The following is a 21595-nucleotide window of genomic DNA, read 5'->3' on the forward strand; positions in this document are numbered from 1 at the left end:
AAAATATAGTTTAACAAGTAAGAAAGTCTAAGTTCGGGCGGAGCCGAACATTAAATACCCGGCGCAAGTATTAAATATATGTTTTCCACCTTTCCGAAAGCTACCGCTACATGATAAGCCGGCGTGTATAAATTCTAAGTAAACTAGCGTCCTTAAATTTCAAAATATTGAAATTTCAAGCATTTCTGAAATGTACCGTTATATGAAAAGCGGCCGTAATTTTAGTCCGATTTCAACAATTTTCAATGGTTTACTTTTATGTGGTAAGCACAATAACCACACCGAGTTTGGTACAAATTGCTAGAACGGTTAGCGAGATACATATACGTGATCATAAGTGGGCGGTGCCACGCCCATTTTCCAAAATTTTATCATAAACGTATTTCTTGGCAAAGAATTGTTGCAACCATCATTTTGAATAAATTAGCTTTAATATTTACTGATTTATCGAGGATTTCTTATTTCTCAAAATTACCGTTATATGGGATGTGGGCGTGGTTATTGTCCGATTTTAAAAATTTTCGGCCATTTGGTATGCTGTACCAGGGCCAACAACTGTGCCAAGTTTGGAAGAAATTGGTGTAGCGGTTACCAAGATATACACATGTGGGCGTGGCTACGCCCATTTTCAAAAAAATGCTAATATTCTTATTTTTCGTCTAAAATTTATTATAAATATCAATTTTGAGTGAATTATCTTCAGTAGTTACTAAAATATCGCAGTTTTTGTATTTCTGAAAATTACCGTTATATGGGAGGTAGGCGTGGTTATTGTCCGATTTTGCCCATTTTCAATACCATCCGTCCTACGCCCGAAAGAAGTACACGTACCGAGTTTCGTTAAGATATCTTAATTTTTACTCGAGTTATCGTGTGCACAGACGGACGGACAGACGGACGGACGGACGGACAGACAGTCACCGCTTAATCGATTTCTCTTTTCATTCTGATCATTTATGTATACATTTGTCTATATCTATCTCGATTCGTTTTGCCTGTTACAAACAACCGTTATGTGAACAAAGTTATAATACCCTTGTGCACAAGTGCGCTCGGGTATAAAAACTAAAACCTCGCTATTATAATTTTCATTCGTACTGCCATCAGGTATGTAACTTGAGAATATAAATCGCTGCATCTTTTAGGCGCACATCCCGAGCTAATGAAAGGGAGGTAATAACCAGTCATGCTCTTGGTTGCGTATGTAACGTATACGCCCTTACGAACGCCTTAACTTAAAAGTCCTACTATTTAAAAGTAATTAAATATTAACGTGGAATATTTTTATATCTATTACTTTATTCATGCATATAACAACTTTAGTATGAATTTCGAGTGTGCCAACTTTTACTCAATGTAATCTTTTTCATTTAGTGGGACACTAGTTTTATTGAACTAGATTCATTCGTTTTAGCACGAATAATATTTTCACCATTTAATTTTAACATTTTGTAATACTTCATATTATTAACAAAAAAATCGCAAAAATCGTAATATTAAATTCTGCATGTTGCCATTTTTTTGAATTTGGTGGTACACTTTCGCAACTTCACAGATATGTTGTATTTGATGCCAACGTCCATTGTGTCTAATATGAACATTCTAAAAAAAAACCAATTATGATTTTCTCTAGCGACAATGAAAAAATTAGTAATTTCGGTATTTTTTGCCTAAATATACCCTTTAAGTCTAAAATTGTTCAAATACTTGATATATTCTGTATTGTGCTTGTTTCTGGAAGTTCATTGATTGCAAAAAAATGCAAAAAGAATCTTTTAGCTTTTTTTTCTGCGGAGAGAAGAGAGTGACACTAAAAGAAAAACAACTCGTGAGATTTGCTCATATACAGTTGCTCTTCCACAATCTTAAAGAGGCTTGCTATAATAAATGAACTATAATAAATGAAATAGCTTTTGTCCGCTCGTCTGGTGAAAATTATGTTGCAGCAGCTGTTACAAAAATTTTACCAAATTGCTTTGTTATATTGTCTTCATCTGTGTTCTTTCTTGTTGAATTTTTGTACTGATTTTTCATTTTCTCTTTACTCTACTTCATACATACATGTATGTATGTACACTATGTGGTGGTCCCTCAGCTTTGCAATTAAGCTTAGTCCATCAACAATACAGAGATAAATTCGTTTCTTAGCCTACTTAATCAGCTTAAAATGCATTTGGTTTTAGTTGTTGTAGATTGTGCAATAGCAAGAGAATGCCTGTATACCAAAAATCAAAAAACCATAAAAAAGATCTAACAAGCACACTTGTTGTAGCATCGGCAATCCATTCTATGTACAAACACTTGCCTCTACATACATAGGTGCGCCTTCGAGTGTGTAGACATATATGTGTGAGATTGTATGTGCGTGAATAAGTAGTAGCCCAGCACGGAAAGAAACTAGTTTAAATATTGATGTTCAACCTGTTTTTTAACTACCATAACGAATTGGAGATCTGATTTTATTCCTTGGAACCGACTCTACATTTGATTTCAACTACTTTAAAATAAATTTGGCTTAGAGCTTACGGCACACTCTGTATAAATACAAAAATAAAAATATGTTATATAGTTACTTGCAGATGTTTTTTCAACCAAATTCAAATTACTTAGTGCTTAAAGTTAGATGATTTTTTAACTAATATTGAATTATTTGCAAAGATACCAAAAGTGTATCTCAAGGATTCTGCTAGGTGATTATACATCAATTTGAAATCAGTTGCTACATGAGCAGAAATAAATTACCTTTTCTGAGGAAATTGGTTGAACTATGTCGTACTGGGCGAGACTAATGTACATAGTACATGCATATGTATGTAACTATGCGTGTATGCGTGTACGCTTTTATATGGGCAAATGTCCTTCAGACACTTATTCATGCCCAAAGCATTCAACTGACATTCATCAGCTATTCATCTGAGTGGGCTTCAAGATTTTTCCGCTCACACTAACGATGCGCATACATACACACATGCATTTGCACAAGCCTGCTCACTAATTTTCAGGCACATCCGTTAGTACGTGTATAATACTTACATGCATACATATGCACATTCCCACTATGCCTATGCACTTCTTCCAATAATCGGGAGGGGGGGAGCCAGTGCATATGTGCTGAATATGCACTTGTCGCTTGCTCTATAATTGTTCGCTATCAGACATTGTTGACATACTACTAGACGCACACATACGACACTAGTATTAGTAGAAGTACCCAATTGGAAATGAGGTCATTCACGATGAGGACATCTTAATCAATGCATTCAATCTTGTGTGCTCCAAGGACTTAAATACATTCTGGGATGGCATGTTCGAACTACTTTGTTTTTTTTTCATTTAATTTTCTTTTTCGCTTTTTTAAGGGCTTCACATACTTTCACTGAAATCAGGGGAATATAGCGCTTAACGCATTTTCAAATGCACTTGCTTTGGCTGGGCTATGTGAATTCCTGATTTTTTTGTAAGTTTATCGCTAAAATTTGAGTTGACACGTGTGAGCGAAAAAGTTTTGGTTATGTGATCGACATTTACAAAAGTGCCAAAGGTGTAAGTTTTTGCTATTTAAGAAAAAATTTAGACTGTAAAAATCTTCAAAGAGGACTAACTTATTTCTACATTTATCACATGAATCTAAAACATTTTCAGACACTCTGATTTAAAACTTTTTAAGAAATACTGAAAATTTTAAATCAAAGTATCAAGAAAAGATTCAAAAAAAATCTTGAAAAAAATCAAAAAATTTCCAAAGATTCTCAGGAAAGTATCCAGAAAAGTTCCAAAAATACTCTAAAAGTTCCCAAATAATTACTAAAATGTAGAACACGAAGAATTCTGAAAATAAGCCGAAATTTTTCAATAAAATCTCAAAATATTTCGTAAAATTAAGCAAATAATTAAGCATTTCATTGCATTTACAGTGCATCTAAAGTATAAGCCAATATTTTGTGATAAACTTGTCTTCCGCTTTTTGAACCGTTTAGTATTGAGAATTGTATTAAATACCTTTATACTTTAGTGTTTTGAATCTATCAAGCTCTTAATCACCTAGTTACAGTGTACGATATGTTCACTTTTTCTTAGAGAATTGCTGAAACCAACTTTTTCCGAAGGTCTGCATTGTATATAGGAAGTTTTTTAATCGTGAATCCTAACATCGATACTGATTTCCCCAATGCATCGCTATTAGTTTCCAATGAAATTACTATCTTACATGGGCGTCTGTAGAACATAATTAAGGGGGGGGGAGGGGGGGGGGTGAGATTATTCGTCAAGTTATTTTATAAGAAATGTTGAAATATAGTTACGAACAAATTTATAATAATTTATCCTTATTAATTTTTGCTATTTTTATTGTAACAAATTAGTTTATCATAAAGCTACTGAACAGTTAAAATACAAATTTCTTAATTACCTTAATTACATACAAGTTTTAAAATGCGGCTCCACCTTCTTCTTCAAGGATCTTCTGCAATTCTATCAATTGTTTCAGTGATGAATTTTTTTTCTGCAAAACTTCTATGAACCCTAAGCATACATAGACCTAGATTACAAGTACAAATCAAGTAGAAAGATTAAAAGATAATATTTAGTTTACGTTTAGTCAGAACTTACAGGAAACACTTTTGAGAGAATAACTGAGCAACTCTTCCTAGACAGAAGATACAGGATCCATGGAAAGTGTCAAACGATCAGCTGTGTTGTATTTGTAAACAAAACCAGAACTCGTCGAAAGCAACATTTGATAAAAAATGGAAGTAAATAAGGAAATATTTGAATATGTACGCGGTTATTTTTAATTGTATAGATTTTAAAAATTATTTAGTGATCTTTCAGCCAGTTCAGTGTTGTACCAATGACATGTAAACAAACCGAAGCGAAATGATAGCCAACTCCCTTCTTTTTGCACGTGTTGCCCATCATTTATTTATTTTTCGTCCAAATTCGAGTTTTCATGCAGAAACATACAATTTAATTACACTGCTGACATTTTTAAAACTAAATATATATACATATGTATATAATCTATAACAATTTTCACGAGTAGACTAGCAGTACAAAATTGTTTCCTTGGCTCTCATTGTGGCTTACCTTTTGCGTCTTAAGGCCAGTATGCAGCTCTCAAGAAAAGCAAAAATTCCATATAAAATTACGTACAAGAAATGGCTAAGAAATTTTCTTGTGTCAAATTTCCTCAAGGCAGATGCAGTTCTTAAGAAATGTTCTACACTTTCTATTGCGGTTTTCTAAAGTATTTTGTGGGTTCCCCACCCAGCTTGCAACAGAAACATATGCCCCTTCCATAATTTCGTGAGGAAAGAATGAATCAGCAGGCTGGGAAATATCAGATGTCACAATTACTTGCATACAAACACACGCACACACACACACTCACACACACACACGAAGTAATGGCAATTTTTTTCTTGAACGTTTTCTTAAGATCTGAAAACTAAGCTTCAATTAGGATTTTGTTATGACGTGAAAATCTAAAATTTATTTAGTTGCTATTCATAAACATATTCCTATAAGGAACTGCCTTTTAATCATAAATTAAATTAAAATAACTATTGGGCTAATAATGAATCAGTGCTTGGTATTCATTATGACTTTATTTGCATGTCACTCAAATGCCTATAAACTGATACTCCAAACTAGAAGCGCACATATGTACTCACACACATCCATATGTATAGTGCGTACTAGAAATATTGCGAATGTGGAATTTCAAACATGGAGTCGAGTAGAAAATTACCCATTCTCATTCTTTTGGCTCTATCGGATTTTGTGTTTTTCGTTTTTATTTACCTTCTTTTTTAAGGGATTTCTGTGGCACATAAATTGTCAAGTGTCCAGCTCTAGAAATTTTCAAAGTCGCGGCTACCAGCCGAAGTGGAGCACAAAATTGCCCACTATTTCTTCTTTCGTCTCGACTTGCGTAATATTCGTATTGCGAATGCGAAATCAAATGCAAATGTTTAAACTAATGCAGTGGTTAGCATCGCGGTTGCGAATGCGAATATCCGCAAAGTCCGTGATAGACAGATATTTTAATATCTCGGTGATAGCTTTTGTATTAGCTTATTCATTCCATTAACCCAATTATCCTCACTTTATTTAGCGTAAAATTTTATAAACTGGCGACGCATGAATTTTACCATGACTGCAAAAAATATGTTTATAACTATGTACTACGCCTAGGTGTCGGTGTCTGGCCATAAATGCAAGTCTTTTAGAGGAAGTTTAGAGTGGAAATTTTTGTAAAAAGTCAGCCTTCAAACTACGATAGTTATTAGAAATATTATTCTTTCGTATCGGGATCGACCAGGTCTAATGAACATGTACGTATACCTGCATGTCCATAGGAAATAAAACAAAAATGTATTTGCAATGTAGTGTCTTAAAAATATCGTTTACAATTTCCGCACCCAAAGTTATGAACAACGTGTTAAGGAGAGAATGACATATCATTCAAATTCAATGTCGTAGCAGCTGATATGTATGCGTATTGCACTCATACATCTTTGTATATGTAGCTGACAGTCATTGTACGGACTCTTTTGTTTGGCTGCTTTTCTGTTGAAGGCGGATGAATGCATACAAGTGATTTGAATTTATTTCTTCTCATTCAAGAAATAATTCGATTAAGAGTAAAATGTCGTCTAGACAGAAGGTAATGCTGATATCTTGCGGTTCAAAACCAGGCATTTACATTGAAAATTTGTACAAAAATTTATTAGCATTAAAGGGGCGGGTAGTTTGTGCAGAGAAGTTTGAACTTGGATTTCAATTTATGTACACAATTGAGGTAATTAAATAAGCATTTCAAAATAATATGCATGAAAGGTATTAAGTTAGAAAGTAAAAAAAACTTTGGCATACTAGGGTATGCATATTTTTAGGTCGAGCATATTCTCAATATCATTTTTGGATACGTATGTATGTATATGTACTTAATTTTAAGGAAAACATGTTTAGGATAAAAGTTGTTTTCACAGGTGCGGCATCTGACAATCTGCTATACCTGGACTCAGAAAGCTACAACCACTGTCAGATAATCCATCTGATTCATTGAAAGGTTATAGATGGACTTAGCTCATGTTGCATTAAATATTAGCATGCTCTGCATACCCTGCCCGCTGCCCGAATGTGATGAAATGAAAACTTTACTAATGTTTCGGAAATTTGATTTTTTGACAAACGGTTTGACCAATTTAATTAAAATTTTGCGTAACATTTGAACAACTCTACATTGACTATGAGATTTTTGGAAAAGTTGCGCATCTGCTCTTTGTGGGCCCGCGAAAATCTACACTTACATCAGGAGCCTTATTTAGTAGAAGGAAACATATATTTAATAATTTTTTCTGAGAAAGCATTGGGTACGTTCAGAAGGGACAACAGGTTAGTAACTATTGCAACTGCACCTTCAAACACACATTTTTGGTGCTCCCTATCAACTCAACAGTTGTGTGCTTGATGATCGTAATATTTTTTTTCTGATCATTTAAGACAAAATATTGTATGTACCTATGACAGTATAATTTTAGAGCTATTGAATCAAGCCATTCAGAAGGCGCATAATTTTTCTCACTAATCACTGATCCTTTTATTTACAGTGGTTGCGCTCAACTGCTACGCGTTCTGAACGTACCCGTTCTGAACTCTCTGGCTTTGTGATAAAAATTTACTTATGCTTTATGTTTTTGACTTTTGCGAGAAATATTATAGAAATTGGTATTTGTTGCAGCCTAGGAGTCGGTGGGGACTTTTGATTTTCGAAAATACTCGTACGCCATGGCGTATGAGTGACAGGAATGTCTAATACCAACATCAACTTAAGTCGCTGGAAGTTCTTTGTTTAGTAATTTATTATTACCCTTCTAAGAAAAAAAAACAACCGCTGGCTAAAATGTTAAATTTTATGAAGAGTAAAGTCGTATTTAGTGGGATAGAGATTGACTTATTAGAATTTAGTAGACTAAGGAGGTATTCTAAACTCAGAAAAAAACTCAGCTTAATATTTTTCTCTCAACATATGATTTCGTAACTATTTACAGCCTAATAATGTAATTGTAACCAAATCATGTGTTGAGAGAAATATATTAAGTTGACGTAATCAAACTCTTTTCTCAGTGTAGGTCGACAGGATCTTAAAAAGATGCTTAGTTAGTACTCGACAAATTTTCTCAGCAGTGTTTGACACTTTGAAATCAAGACATAAATAAAAAGGTAACAAAATTCTGCAACTAAATTCACAAATTTACACTAAGTTATACACCAGTGTGCTACTTGAGTAGATATATATTTTTCATTTTAAAACAATAAGATCTAAAGACTAAAAGAAAATTGCATGAAATAAGAAAAAAATTTAAGTTGAAAATTAAGAAAAAAAAAATTTAATAAGTTTCCAAAAACTAAATGACAATAAAATCTGAAAAGTAAAAGAAAAAAAATTAATTATAAAAATAAAGCAAAAAATAACTTTCATATATTTTATATGGAGTGCAATGGGGTATAGTCATTGCGCTGGGTATGCAGTTACAGTTGCATGGCTATACTCAATCCCGACTCTTGCGTCCTCGTTCGCGCACTCTGGGCAACGTGAGCAACCCATGTGCGAGATGCGGTAACCAATCCGAGTGGAGCCTTGGGTCACGGCAGAAAGAGAGGGAGCTTCGGTGGGGCCACTCTGACTTATTCGGTTTAAGGGCTCACTGAAGTCTGCAGCGTCTGTTCACCAGTAGGTGCGGCTGCAAGCGGGTGTCTGCTTGGAGCAAGCGGCTCGCTATATAAACGTGTATTTGGTTGCGAAACCACCCCCGTCCCAGCAATGGGTTGTGCGCTGGGCTTGGGACCCGCCACGTAAAAACCACTTCCAGTGAAGAAGCAAGGCAAAGCCTCGGATGAGACCCCCCCTTATGATGACGACCACGGCAAATGTTTAAAGGACTACGATTTGAGGGCATGCACCTGGAATGTCCGGACCCTTAATGGGGAAGGTGCCTCTGCCCGGCTGGTTGATGTCCTCGTAAGGACAAAAGCTGACATCACCGCCATCCAAGAAATGCGTTGGACGGGGCAAGGCAAAGAATGTCTGGGGCCTTGCGACGTCTACTACAGCTGCCATGTAAAGGAGCGCAAATTCGGAGTTGGATTTGTGGTGGGAGAGAGACTCCGTCGCCGAGTACTGTCGTTCACCCCGGTGGACGAGCGTCTAGCCACAATCCGCATCAAAGCGAGATTCTTCAACATCTCGCTCATCTGCGCCCATGCCCCGACGGAAGAGAAGGATGAGACATCCAAGGATCTCTTCTATGAGCGCTTGGAGCGCACGTACGAGCGCTGCCCCCGTCATGATATCAAAATCGTGCTTGGCGACTTCAATGCCAGGGTGGGCAAAGAAGGGATCTTTGGAACCACCGTCGGAAAATTCAGCCTCCACGACGAAACGTCCGACAACGGATTGAGGCTGATCGACTTCGCCGGGGCCCGAAACATGGTAGTATGCAGTACTAGGTTCAAGCATAAAAAGATCCATCAAGCTACCTGGCTGTCTCCGGATCGAAAAACGAGAAACCAAATCGATCATGTTGTGATAGACGGAAGGCACGCTTCCAGTGTTTTAGACGTACGCACACTCCGAGGCCCAAACATCGACTCGGACCACTATCTTGTTGCAGCCAAGATACGCACCCGCCTATGTGCAGCAAAAAATGTGCGCCCAAATATGCAAGGAAAGCTTAACGTCGAAAAGCTGCAATCACAACAGACAGCCAGCGCTTTCGCTACTCGACTCTCACACCTGCTCTCAGAGAGCACTCTTCAACAAACAGACATATGCGAGCAGTGGAACCACATTTCCCGCTCATTAAGTACCGCCGCCGAAGAAGTAGTCGGATTTCAGCGAGCCCGAAAGAACAACTGGTACGATGAGGAGTGTCAGGAAGCTGCAGAGAAAAAAGATGCCGCCTACAGGGCCACGCTGCGATCGGGCGCAACGCGCGCTATGTGGGACCGCTATAGGGATCTGAAGAGGGAAGCGAGACGTATTTGCCGCAACAAGAAGAGAGAGGCAGAAATACGTGAGTGCGAAGAGCTTGAAATGCTGGCCGACAGGAGGAATGCCCGAAAATTTTACCAGAGAGTTAGGCGACTTACGGAAGGTTTAAAGACCGGGGCGCACTCCTGTAAGAACAATAATGGCGACCTAGTAACTGATGTCCAGAGCGTACTTAAATTATGGAGGGAACACTTTTCCGCCCTACTAAATGGCAGCAGCACAGAAAGTTGTGGAGAAGAAGAACCCGAGCCCGCAGTCGATGATGACGGAGTCGACGTTCCACCGCCTGACTATGACGAGGTACGTATAGCAATAACGCGGCTGAAAAACAACAAAGCCGCTGGAGCTGACAGCCTGCCAGCTGAGCTATTCAAGTACGGCGGCGAGGAGTTGATAAGGTGCATGCATCAACTCTTGTGCAGAATATGGTCAGATGAACGCATGCCCGACGACTGGAATTTAAGTGTGCTCTGCCCAATCCACAAGAAAGGTGACCCCGCCATTCGCGCCAACTACCGCGGGATCAGCCTTCTAAGCATAGGTTACAAGGTCTTATCGAGCGTATTGTGTGAAAGACTGAAGCCCACCGTCAATGAACTGATTGGGCCTTATCAGTGTGGCTTTAGACCTGGCAAATCCACCATAGACCAGGTATTCACAATACGCCAAATCTTGGAAAAGACCCGCGAGAAAAGGATCGACACTCACCACCTATTTGTCGACTTTAAAGCCGCTTTTGACAGCACTAAAAGGAGTTGCCTATACGCCGCTATGTCTGAATTTGGCATCCCCTCAAAACTCATACGGCTGTGTAAAATGACGTTGAGCAATACCACCAGCTCCGTCAGAATTGGAAAAGACCTCTCCAAGCCGTTCGCCACAAAACGGGGTTTCAGACAGGGCGACTCCCTTTCATGTGACTTCTTTAATCTGATGTTGGAGAAGATAATAAGAGCTGCAGAACTGAACCGCTCAGGAACAATTTACTACAAGAGCGTGCAATTGCTGGCTTATGCCGATGACATCGACATCATCGGTAACAAAAACCGCGAAGTCTGTTCTGCCTTTTCCAAGTTGGATAGGGAAGCAAAGCGCATGGGTCTGGTGGTAAACGAGGACAAGACGAAGTATCTCCTGTCATCAAACAAACAGTCAGCACATTCGCGCCTTGGCACCCACGTCACTGTTGACAGTTACAATTTCGAGAAAGTAGAGAATTTCGTTTACTTGGGAACCAGCATTAACACCGATAATAATGTCAGCATTGAAATCCAACGTAGAATCACTCTTGCCAACAAGTGCTACTTTGGACTGAGTAGGCAATTCAGGAGTAAAGTCCTCTCTCGACGTACGAAAACCGCGCTCTATAAGTCACTCATCATGCCCGTGCTGGTATATGGCGCAGAAGCATGGACAATGACAACATCCGATGAGGCGGCTCTTGGGGTGTTTGAGAGAAAGATTTTGCGGAAGATTTACGGTCCTTTACGCGTTGGCGACGGCGAGTACCGCAGACGATGGAACGATGAGCTGTATGAGCTTTACAACGATATGGACATAGTGCAGCGAATTAAAATACAGCGGCTCCGCTGGCTTGGCCATGTCGTTCGAATGGACACCGACGCTCCAGCTCTGAAAGTATTCAACTCGGAACCCGCTGGTGGTAGCAGAGGAAGAGGGAGGCCCCCACTGCGATGGAAAGATCAGGTGGAGAAGGACTTGGCTTCACTTGGCGTTTCCAATTGGCGTCAGTTGGCACAGAGGAGAAACGACTGGCGTGCTTTGCTGAACTCGGCCAAAATCGCTTAGGCGGTTACAGCGCCAAAAAAAGAAGAAAAGATATTTTATATGGGCGAAGAATTGCTAAAAAATCGTTAAAAGTAATAATGTTTTGATCAAATAAAAATACTTCCCTTCAAAAAATTTTGCAACAACAAAATTGTGATGCAAATTTAAATCTAAAGTTTTACTAACGTCTTCTTCAAAATAAAACATACGGGTCTCCATATTTTCGATATTCTTCAGTTCTGGGGGTGGCTGAAAAAATTAATAACAATTTTGGACCACCCTAATGCACGCACATACCTATATGTATATGTACATTTAAAGATAAATATTCTTAAATATTCGCAAGAAATATTTTAAATTATATCCTTCATATACTTAAGTAAGTATGGATTTTCGTTTGTTTGTTTGTTTTTTTTCCCCCGTCAAAAATGATGTTTGCTTATTTCCTCTCAAATAAAAGTTTAACTCACCTCAAAGTGTTTCGTCTTTGCTCTTGCAGCTCTTGTGCGCCAAATCGCCCATCAGATATAGCTGTCGGCGAACTGACTGGTTGCCTGTCTAGCTGAAACCTTGTCAAAACTGTGAAGCAAATTATACGTATAGCAGTTTACCTACGTGTACACCGCTCGAATATTATATGACAGCCATGAGGCACACATTTACACATATTTATGTATGTATGTATATCTGTTTCACTTTTTGACTGAATTTGAATTATTCAATTATTCATACGCTCCGTTGGACATGCGCTGCGCTGCACCGCGGCTGTGTTGTTATCATAAGTCGGCACGTGCAGCAGTGTGCCTTTTGATTTAGCGAAATTTGACAGATTTTTATCAGCTTAAATTTCACGGGAGTTTGCTAAAAAAAATTCAAAACTCATTTCAATTTAATTTCTATAAATTTTGTTTTTTATAATTTCACTTAATTTGATTCCACGTTATCTCATTTGGTCATTTCTCAGTAATACACATAGTAAATACGACTATGTGTGTACGTATTATGTATTTATTTGCATTTAAAAATCAACAATTGCTTGCGCGCTTCATTTAATTTTCGCTAATTTTGCTTTTGAAATAGCATTATTTTTGAAGTGAAATTTCTTTAGTGGCAGTTGGTTAGACGGGAGTAAATTGGCAAATTCAACGGAAATTGCACACGGAAATGGTGCAACGGAAATGGTTGGGGCTGAAACAAGTGCTTCTTGTGTGTATGTATGTTTTGTTATCGAAATTTTTATCGATATTCTTGTCGATGTTTTTATCGATTTTGTTATCGATATTTTTGTCGATATTTTTATCGATTTTGTTGTCGATATTTATCGATATTGCTATTGATATTTATTATTTACGATTTAACTGCCATCGATGATATTGATGCTGACCATGTATGTATATCGTTTATTAGAAAAATTTGTTATTGAGTTGTATAGTTCAAATTAACATTAGTGATGACAGCTAAGCAGCAGATGGGTTAAACATAGGAAAGTAGTTTTTCCGAAAATTGCAAATAGATTGTATTGAATATAAGCCAACGATATTTTGATTATGACACAAATTAGATATGTAACGTAAGTTTCACTTCTACAGTCTGGCCCAGGCGCACATACTTTATTTTTATTTTGTTATTTTTATGTTGATAGTCGTAGGTACATTTGAATTTTTATATGCTTGCCCTTCTTGACATAGACGTTGCTTAATGTTGTGCACTGAATTTTTGATTACTGTGTAAATAGCCATTTAGCTTTTTGTTTGCATTGTCCTTCGCTCTGTTTTTTGTGTCTCGTTTTTCCTATTTCATTTTTAATCATCCATCACCTGCATGCAGTTTTTTTGTTCACATTTTCGGTGTTCTTGAGTGTTTTTACGCTCTTTCGGTTTACTTTACCAGTATTTGCTTTGAGGGGTTTTTATTTAAATTTTTCCTTGTATTCTATTTCAATTAGGAAACAATCACATTCACAAAAAAGTTAAAATTACTGGTGGGTGTAGATATTTTATGGCTTTCATCATATTTGAGGTTTTTATGCATTTTCAGTATTTTTTTGGTTTTCTTTAGCCATGTTATTTATTAATTAAATTGTCGCTTGGCTTGTGGTTTCGTTTTTGCTGAAATCGACTAATTTGTATTCATGCGGGAAATTAAAAAGTAATTATTACTTATGTATGTAGCTTGGCGACCATATTTAAGTTTTTAGTTCTCTATACCATTTATATGTAGTTGCCTAGGCACTACACAGCGATGGTATTCTAAAGATCGCTGCGCTGACTTTAGAATGCCAAAAAGTGTAAATGAAACCCCTATCAGGCCAAAAATTTGCAACATGTAATCACAAAAGGGTGTAATATATGAAATTGAGTGTGAGTGGGATAGGAAATGTAACTTGCATATTTCTAGACACATCTTCTATCTGCAGCTAAGCTCTCCTTTTACGCGGTTAGTCTGAGATTAAGACGCCTAGTGTAAACATAAAAAAAATATCATGGCAGAAAGCCACAGTTTCGAACAAATTTACATATTCGTTACGAAATCTTATTTGCATTCAGATCTCCTAACTCCTCTTAGAATTATTGGAGACTTTCGGCTATAAAATTAAAATGGTATCATTCTGAAAAAACTTGCCTTAGCTAGCAGCGATGAAAGCTGGCAAAGTTGATTGTACCTCCTTACATTCTTTCGTTTCGCCACTCGCTGAGTGTTGGCGAATCGATGGCGGCTTATGTCTCTTTTAGAGGATAATTCTGGCTGAGATAATTCAAAGTATTTTGGAAGTCAATTGAAAGACAGACAGTTTAAAAGATTTTGTTTATTCTGGCACGGAAGTCTTAGAAACAAAAGCTCTATTGCCAACTTTCATGCTGAAAAGCTCTTTTGACAGAAAGCACTTTTATCTAACTTCCCAGTGGGAATTAGGAGCACGTAATAATACCTTATTAGCAACTTACTCTTCACCTGGCAGTCATTACCATTTCCCTGCCGAACGTCCCTTACTTTTACAAAGGCATGGCCGCCTTATGTAAGTAGGAATTAAGAATGTATATTTGGTATCAGACATACTTCTGAGCCGCTTTACAAAGTAAGTTACGTGTAATGCAGAGCAGTCGCTCGGAGTAGTTCGGCGCTTTGAAATAACTTCGGCTGCACGTTACTTTGCAACTGACAACGTAATGTGTCGTCGGAGGTGTCCATTTTGCGCTTTACAAGTAGATGACATTGGCCATGATGACAATTTTGGTACTGAAAACTGAAAGAAAACATGGGTTACCTCGTAAGGTGCTTACCTATTTTCCCAGTGGGTTCGATCGCGCTGCTCCAACAGACACAATAATTAAATTAATTTAATTTTCTTTAGAATGTGAAATTCTTCATTTAAACTATTATTCATTAAATTTTTAGATTCTTTGTTTTTAAAAGAAAAATATATTTTTTTTAATAATATTAACTTTTAGAAACATATTCCTTTCTTTTTTAACTAAATTTTTTCTGTCATTTTTCAATTTTTTAGATTCTATTGTTTTATAAATAGAAATATACTTTTGTTAATTTCTATAATTCAATTATCAAAAAAAATATTTTTTTCATTTCATTAAAATTAGGTGAATTTTTTAACTAATTTTTATTTTATTTTTTTTACTTTCTTATGGCTTTTAGATCCTATTGTTTTAATAAGCGAAATATATGTATATCTATTTTTAATTTAATTTCTTTCACGAACTAATTTTTTTAGTTTTCTATTATTTTTAGTATCCTTTAAATTTTTAGATTACATATGTATGTATAAAATTTTAAATAGAAAGAAAAGTTTTTTTAACATTTTTTAGAAACTTATTTTATTAATACATTCTTTTTAAATTTAGTTTTATATTGATTTTTATTTTATTTTTTAGTTTTAAAAAGAAAAATATGTATATTTTATTATTATCATTAAATTTTTAGAAGAGATTTTTTTAGATGACAAACAGAATAACGCCAAGACGTCCTCGTTAGCTTATCTTTGAATTAGTTGGCAAGATTTGACAATTTTCTTACGAAAGGCTTATGTATGTATACCGAAAGACTGTGGTGAGTTGAAAGGCTGTTTCCATAATTTGTTTAAATCTTTGCCAAGAAGCTGTCAGTCACTAAATATTCTACAATTTGTAAGGCCAGGCTCACTATTGGGTTTAAGCCTCTCTCATACTAATAGAACGCAACATGATTGCATCTTTCTGCATAGGCTCTGATGGTTAAGGTCTTCCTTATTCCTCGAAAATGTATAATTTTGGCTAGACGCTGAAAGTATCTATTATTTAACTGTTTCGAAGGAATATGACAATGATTGCTGAGGAAATGCAACGCGGACAGTAATGTACATAAATGCAGTAATGCAATAGCGAAAGCAGTTCAATTAAAATCAGTATTTTAAATGAAATAATCAAAGACTTTAAGAGTGTTTTAGTACTAGTTATTTACGTAGCGGCAAATACACCGAAAATAACATAAGTATTTAGGCAATAAGTATTTAGACAATAAGATACGAGCATACTGACTTAAAAGGCGAAGGTTTTGGAAATTTCCTTCAGTTTTCACTTATCTTAGGTACATCTAAGTTAAACCTAATGTCCTCTCAAAAGCAACAAAGTGAGGCACTATAAAAAATGTCTTGGCTGTAACAAAATTTTTACATGAAGCCCAGTCGTTTGGATCAATTTGAAGGAAATCATAACTAAAACAGTATTTACGGAAACCCTCGGCTTGACAATAATTTTTTATTATTTTTTTTTGTACAACAAGGAGCGATAAATTAAATGCCTTATCATCTTTTTTCGTGGAACAAAATAATAATAATAATAATTATCCAATCCTGCTTTCATTTGCCTTCCATTTCAGGCGGCAGTCTTCGACACCGGTGATGTGACATCAATATTCTTCGGAGAATCCCGGAATCGTTTATCGAATGATATGTCAGGACTGGAAAATACTGCCACTGTCTCTTCAAAGACATCTTGAGATCAATGTGAGTATATATGTATGTATTTAGAGCGGTTTAAACCACATCCAAATTATTTACGTATCCACTTTATTTTCCCGTTCCAAATTAAATTCGTGAAATTGATTAAAATATTTTCATTGATATACATTTTAATATCAACCCATTATTGACTTTTCAATTTACTATATATTGTATTCGTAGCTAAAACATTTCCACAACCATTTCCTTTACCCTCTATGAAATTTTAGCAATCTACGTTGAGAGCTCAAACCATTAAATAGACCATTAAATTTGTTCTAAATTGAATTGCTCTCTGTGGCTATTATCTTTGTTAAATGACTCTTGGACAAAATGTAATTACAGCGAAGCAAACGCATGAAGTAAATGCATGCATACATATGTATGTATGTATGTAAGTACACTCATATCTGCATACGAATGTATATTAGGGCGAGCTGAAAGTATTTTAAAATATGATTTTTAAGTGATATGATTGCTATGCTTCTTAAATATCACTTTTCTATAAATTAATTCAAGTGAAATTAACGAGTTTCTGGACTCAAATATTTACGCTGGTATTTCTGGTTATTTGCTAAAATTTTAAGGTCACTTCACTAAGGAAATAGTTTAGTTTCGTCAACTAAATATGTTTCTCTCAACAACACGATTTCGTAATAGTTGCATTAAATATTCGGTTATAATTACCAAATCTTATGTTGAGAGACATATTTAGCTGACTCTTCTCTCAGTATAGATAAAGCTGGTTCTTTCGAATTGCTTCTAAAACTAATATTTTGAAATAATAAACATGTGTATGTATAGAACCAGCTGGACACTACCACTCAGTGGCTCCAGTGCTCGATTCCTCACCTTAGTAATATCTAATTGTTTCTCTAATAGGAGCCAGAGAATGACAAACTCTGAGTTTTATTACATCAGTACGCTTACCATATATTTTTTTCCTATACCTGTTTTAAAAGTTAAATAGCCTTTTGTCTTTAACTAGGCTGATCTTCATTAATGCGGTGAGGCTCTGGAACTCAATTCCTTAATCCGTGCTGAACTGGAGTAACTCAAAAAAGGTAGCACATGATTACTTTCATATCCACCGTTCTCTCATTGCTACTATTAAACCAAATTTTGTGTGTTCTTATTTATGTATATGCCTGACAAATTATAATATCTAGCCTTAAATCTTAATTTCAACTAATTATTTGATAAATTCTTAGTGTTAAGTTTATTTTGTGTAACAATTGAATTTTTCGGGCCTGCTGGTGCTTATAAAAGGGTTAAAAGTCTTAGAGATACAGCATTATTTCTTAAATAAATAAATAAATAAGCCACACTTCGACAGGCAATGGACGCCTTCCCGCTGTAGTTATTAAAACGAAATCTATGAATAAGAATGTCTACCCATTTTCGGCAAGAATCAACACTCACATCAAATAAGAACAGAAGCTCTGGAAAATACCCCAAAAAAAATCGATTACAGTAGTGGCCAGATAAAGGTTCCCAACACAGTTTTTTCTAAGAATAAGAGAGAATGCACTATGCAAATAATCAAAAATACTAAAAATTAAACACCTATGTATGTTTTGAATTAGAAAATCTCCAAATAGGTTATCTGTGCAACATGGCGTATGAGTGACACAATTTGTATTCATGTTAAGAAAGTGTTTTTTGCAGTTATCAACTCTACAACCAAAAAAGAAAGAAAGTGTTTTGCTGGTCCTACCAAATTTTCATAAGTGTTTAGTGTGGCTCCCATGTGCCTTTATAACAACTGAAATCCTTCTGGCATTGAGTTTATAAAGGCTTGGCAGTATTAAATCACTATTTTATGTTTTAACGTATCTAAAATTGCCTCTTTCATTTTTGACATATATCTTTTATCTGACTACTATTGTAGGTTATCCATATACATACAAATCGTACCTTTGCTACAAGTATTTTCCAGTTAAGTATGTAGAAACGACCGCCATCGCATCTTCTATGTTGTGTAGAAATGTCATCTCGGTATCGACTAATGTGAAATGTGTTTTTTATTTTTGCTGTGGGAGCGTTTCGACGGTTTATTTTCAATACTCAATAATATTCTGATATAAAAATCCAACTAAGACTTAACTGCCATCCATGGTGTTAATGTTGACCTTTTAGATAGTTTGTTCGAGGAGTTTGCTACTGAATTGCAAAGCTTAAATTAACACCACCCTGCAGGAAATTTAATTAGTTTGAAAGTAATTTATAAACTACTTTATTTTCAATGATAACTTAATGAAGTTCTCACTATTTTACCTGCAACGAACTAATTTATTTAACATGGCGATGTGCTAGGAAGCAGTCAATTGCTTTTTCCTACATGTATTTTCAACTAATTTAAAATGAATTCGGCTTAAATAACTTCAAAGTCAGTACGTTTCGTTTAAATACGCCTTGGTTCTGCACTTCACAGATGCTTTTTCATACTTCAAAGACACAAATTGTTTTTTTGAGCAAAAAGAGTATACAAACCCGAAACATTTACTCATTGAATTTGTTTTAAAGTAGTCTTTCAATTAGTTGATTTAAAAAAAATCCCTTGTTTCCGTTAGGGCAGTGATTACCCTTAATGGCCTAACCCAAGTTATTGAAATGGCAATGTAGTACATATAATTAGATTGCGCTCAATACATCATACGAAGCAATATCCGTGGGTATGACAAGGAAGGACATTTCTAAACTAATAACCGACTGGGTCACTAGAAGGTAGTATGTAAACGGTAAACGGCGATTCGTGGCTACCCTCAGGGTGGGTTCTTTCTCCCCAGTTGCGGACATTGGTTGTGGACGAACTTTTAGAAATACTTGACGGGAATGGTTTTAATGCACATGGATATGCTGATGACCTTGCTATCTACGTTATAGGCTGGGATGGATACAGTCAACTTGACCAAACCCAAATTGTGTGGGACAGAGATTGAATTCTCACTCGCATCTCACAGCGGTTGGTTACCAATAAAGCCACGATAACATTCTATGCTTGTCAAAGGCTTCGTGGTAATACTTGGAGAATATCCCCGAAACTAACGTATTGGTCATTTAATACAGTGATAAAACCGATTGTTACCAATACAGTACTGGCCTGGTGACCAAAATCCAAGCAGGCAGCCTCAGAATTTACAAGGTAATAATACCTGCCACTCTAGCAAAATGTGATACACAGCAAGCCTCCTACAAGAATGGGAGGACTTGCAAGTTACAACCCAATAGCAATGGAATTGTGGCATAAACATCCGCATTCTATTTATAATGCCCTCTCGGGGAATATCTGAGCGGCTGCTAAATCTTAGCAGAGAGGGTTTAAGAACTCTCATCGGATACCTGACAGGACGCAGCGGGCTGAGGTACCATCTGTACCTGACTGTCTCTGTGGAGACGAACTGCAAGTTCTGTGGACTAGAGGAGTATATTATGTGATTACCCAGGTATAACTCGACTTAGACTTATACACCTTGGCGAGCGACTATCATCTCCGTACAGAATATGGAACATGACACCCTCCAAAGTGCTTAATTTCATTAATAGCCTAAGGTTGGAGTGACTTGAAAATTTCAGTTGGATGGTATCGCCGTTTTTCTCGAATTTTCGTTTTTTTTTTGGACTATGACACTTTTACAGCAAAATTACAATATGTAGACGGCGGCACGTTCCATACAATAAAAAAATTTAGCATCTTTTTCACTAAACAAATAGTAATAAAAATTTCATACGTACATCCACTAATATTCTCTCGAAGCATTTGAAATTTTTCTCACATCTTGACTTAAGGTTATTTAAACGCTATTACCAAGTGTATTTATAAGCTTTCAAAATGCTTCGCACAATTCTTCAATATGTTGGGCATTTTATAAAGGTTATATATATGTGTTCGTATGGATTAGTAGCTTATGTCGGCAGGCTGGCTTCTTAAACCAAAGAAATTTTTTTGATGAGACTTAATAAGAATATAGGCTTACTAGTATCTGAACCATTTTTTTCACGTTCAAGAGTTCATAATAGGCTCAACGCTAGCGAGTCATTCGCAATCGTATGCTGCGAATGGTTCATTATACTAAAGCTGGCCATCGAACATAAGCTACTAGACACAGATATATAGTTAAAACGCAAAACCTAGGACCCGTCTTAATGGTTTGATAGTAAGATTGAGATGTCTTCTATCAGGAGCTCTCCATATTACCCCACGTTTACACGTTTCGGAACAATATGCACTACAAAGTGCAACACTATTTAAAAAAGTCAATATTATAAATAACAATACATAGTACAATGTAAAGCGTATACCATATTCCCGTAGTCGCCTTTAGAAACCGAGACACAGCGCCAAAAGCGCTGCTGCGAAATCCTTTTACTACTTGTTACTACAGGTTATGTATATATATGGACCTTACTATGCGACGTTCTTCCGTTAGCGTTCATAAGAGAAAGAGAGGAGACTTGCAAAGAAACAGTTCTAATTCTAGCAAACAGTTTTTACCGGGCACTTCACAAACGCATTTGTTGCCTGTTTCACTTCTATAGTCCATTTTCACATTTTTGGTTTTTGGAAGGGCATATCATAAAACCATAAAAATTATTACTTAAGAGCTTATCTATTTTAAACTATAGTTAAATCATTAGTGAAAGTTAAATACAGACATTTCTATGGAATTTTCTTCACTTAAGTTTAACTAATGGTTTAATTATACTTTAAAATTGATGAGCTAACGGCCCTTGGTCTTTAATATTATTTTATACTTTCA

Source organism: Rhagoletis pomonella, unplaced genomic scaffold (assembly GCF_013731165.1).
Source record: "Rhagoletis pomonella isolate Grant_MI unplaced genomic scaffold, Rhpom_1.0 Rhpom_scaffold_00002, whole genome shotgun sequence".
Lineage (NCBI taxonomy): Eukaryota > Metazoa > Arthropoda > Insecta > Diptera > Tephritidae > Rhagoletis > Rhagoletis pomonella.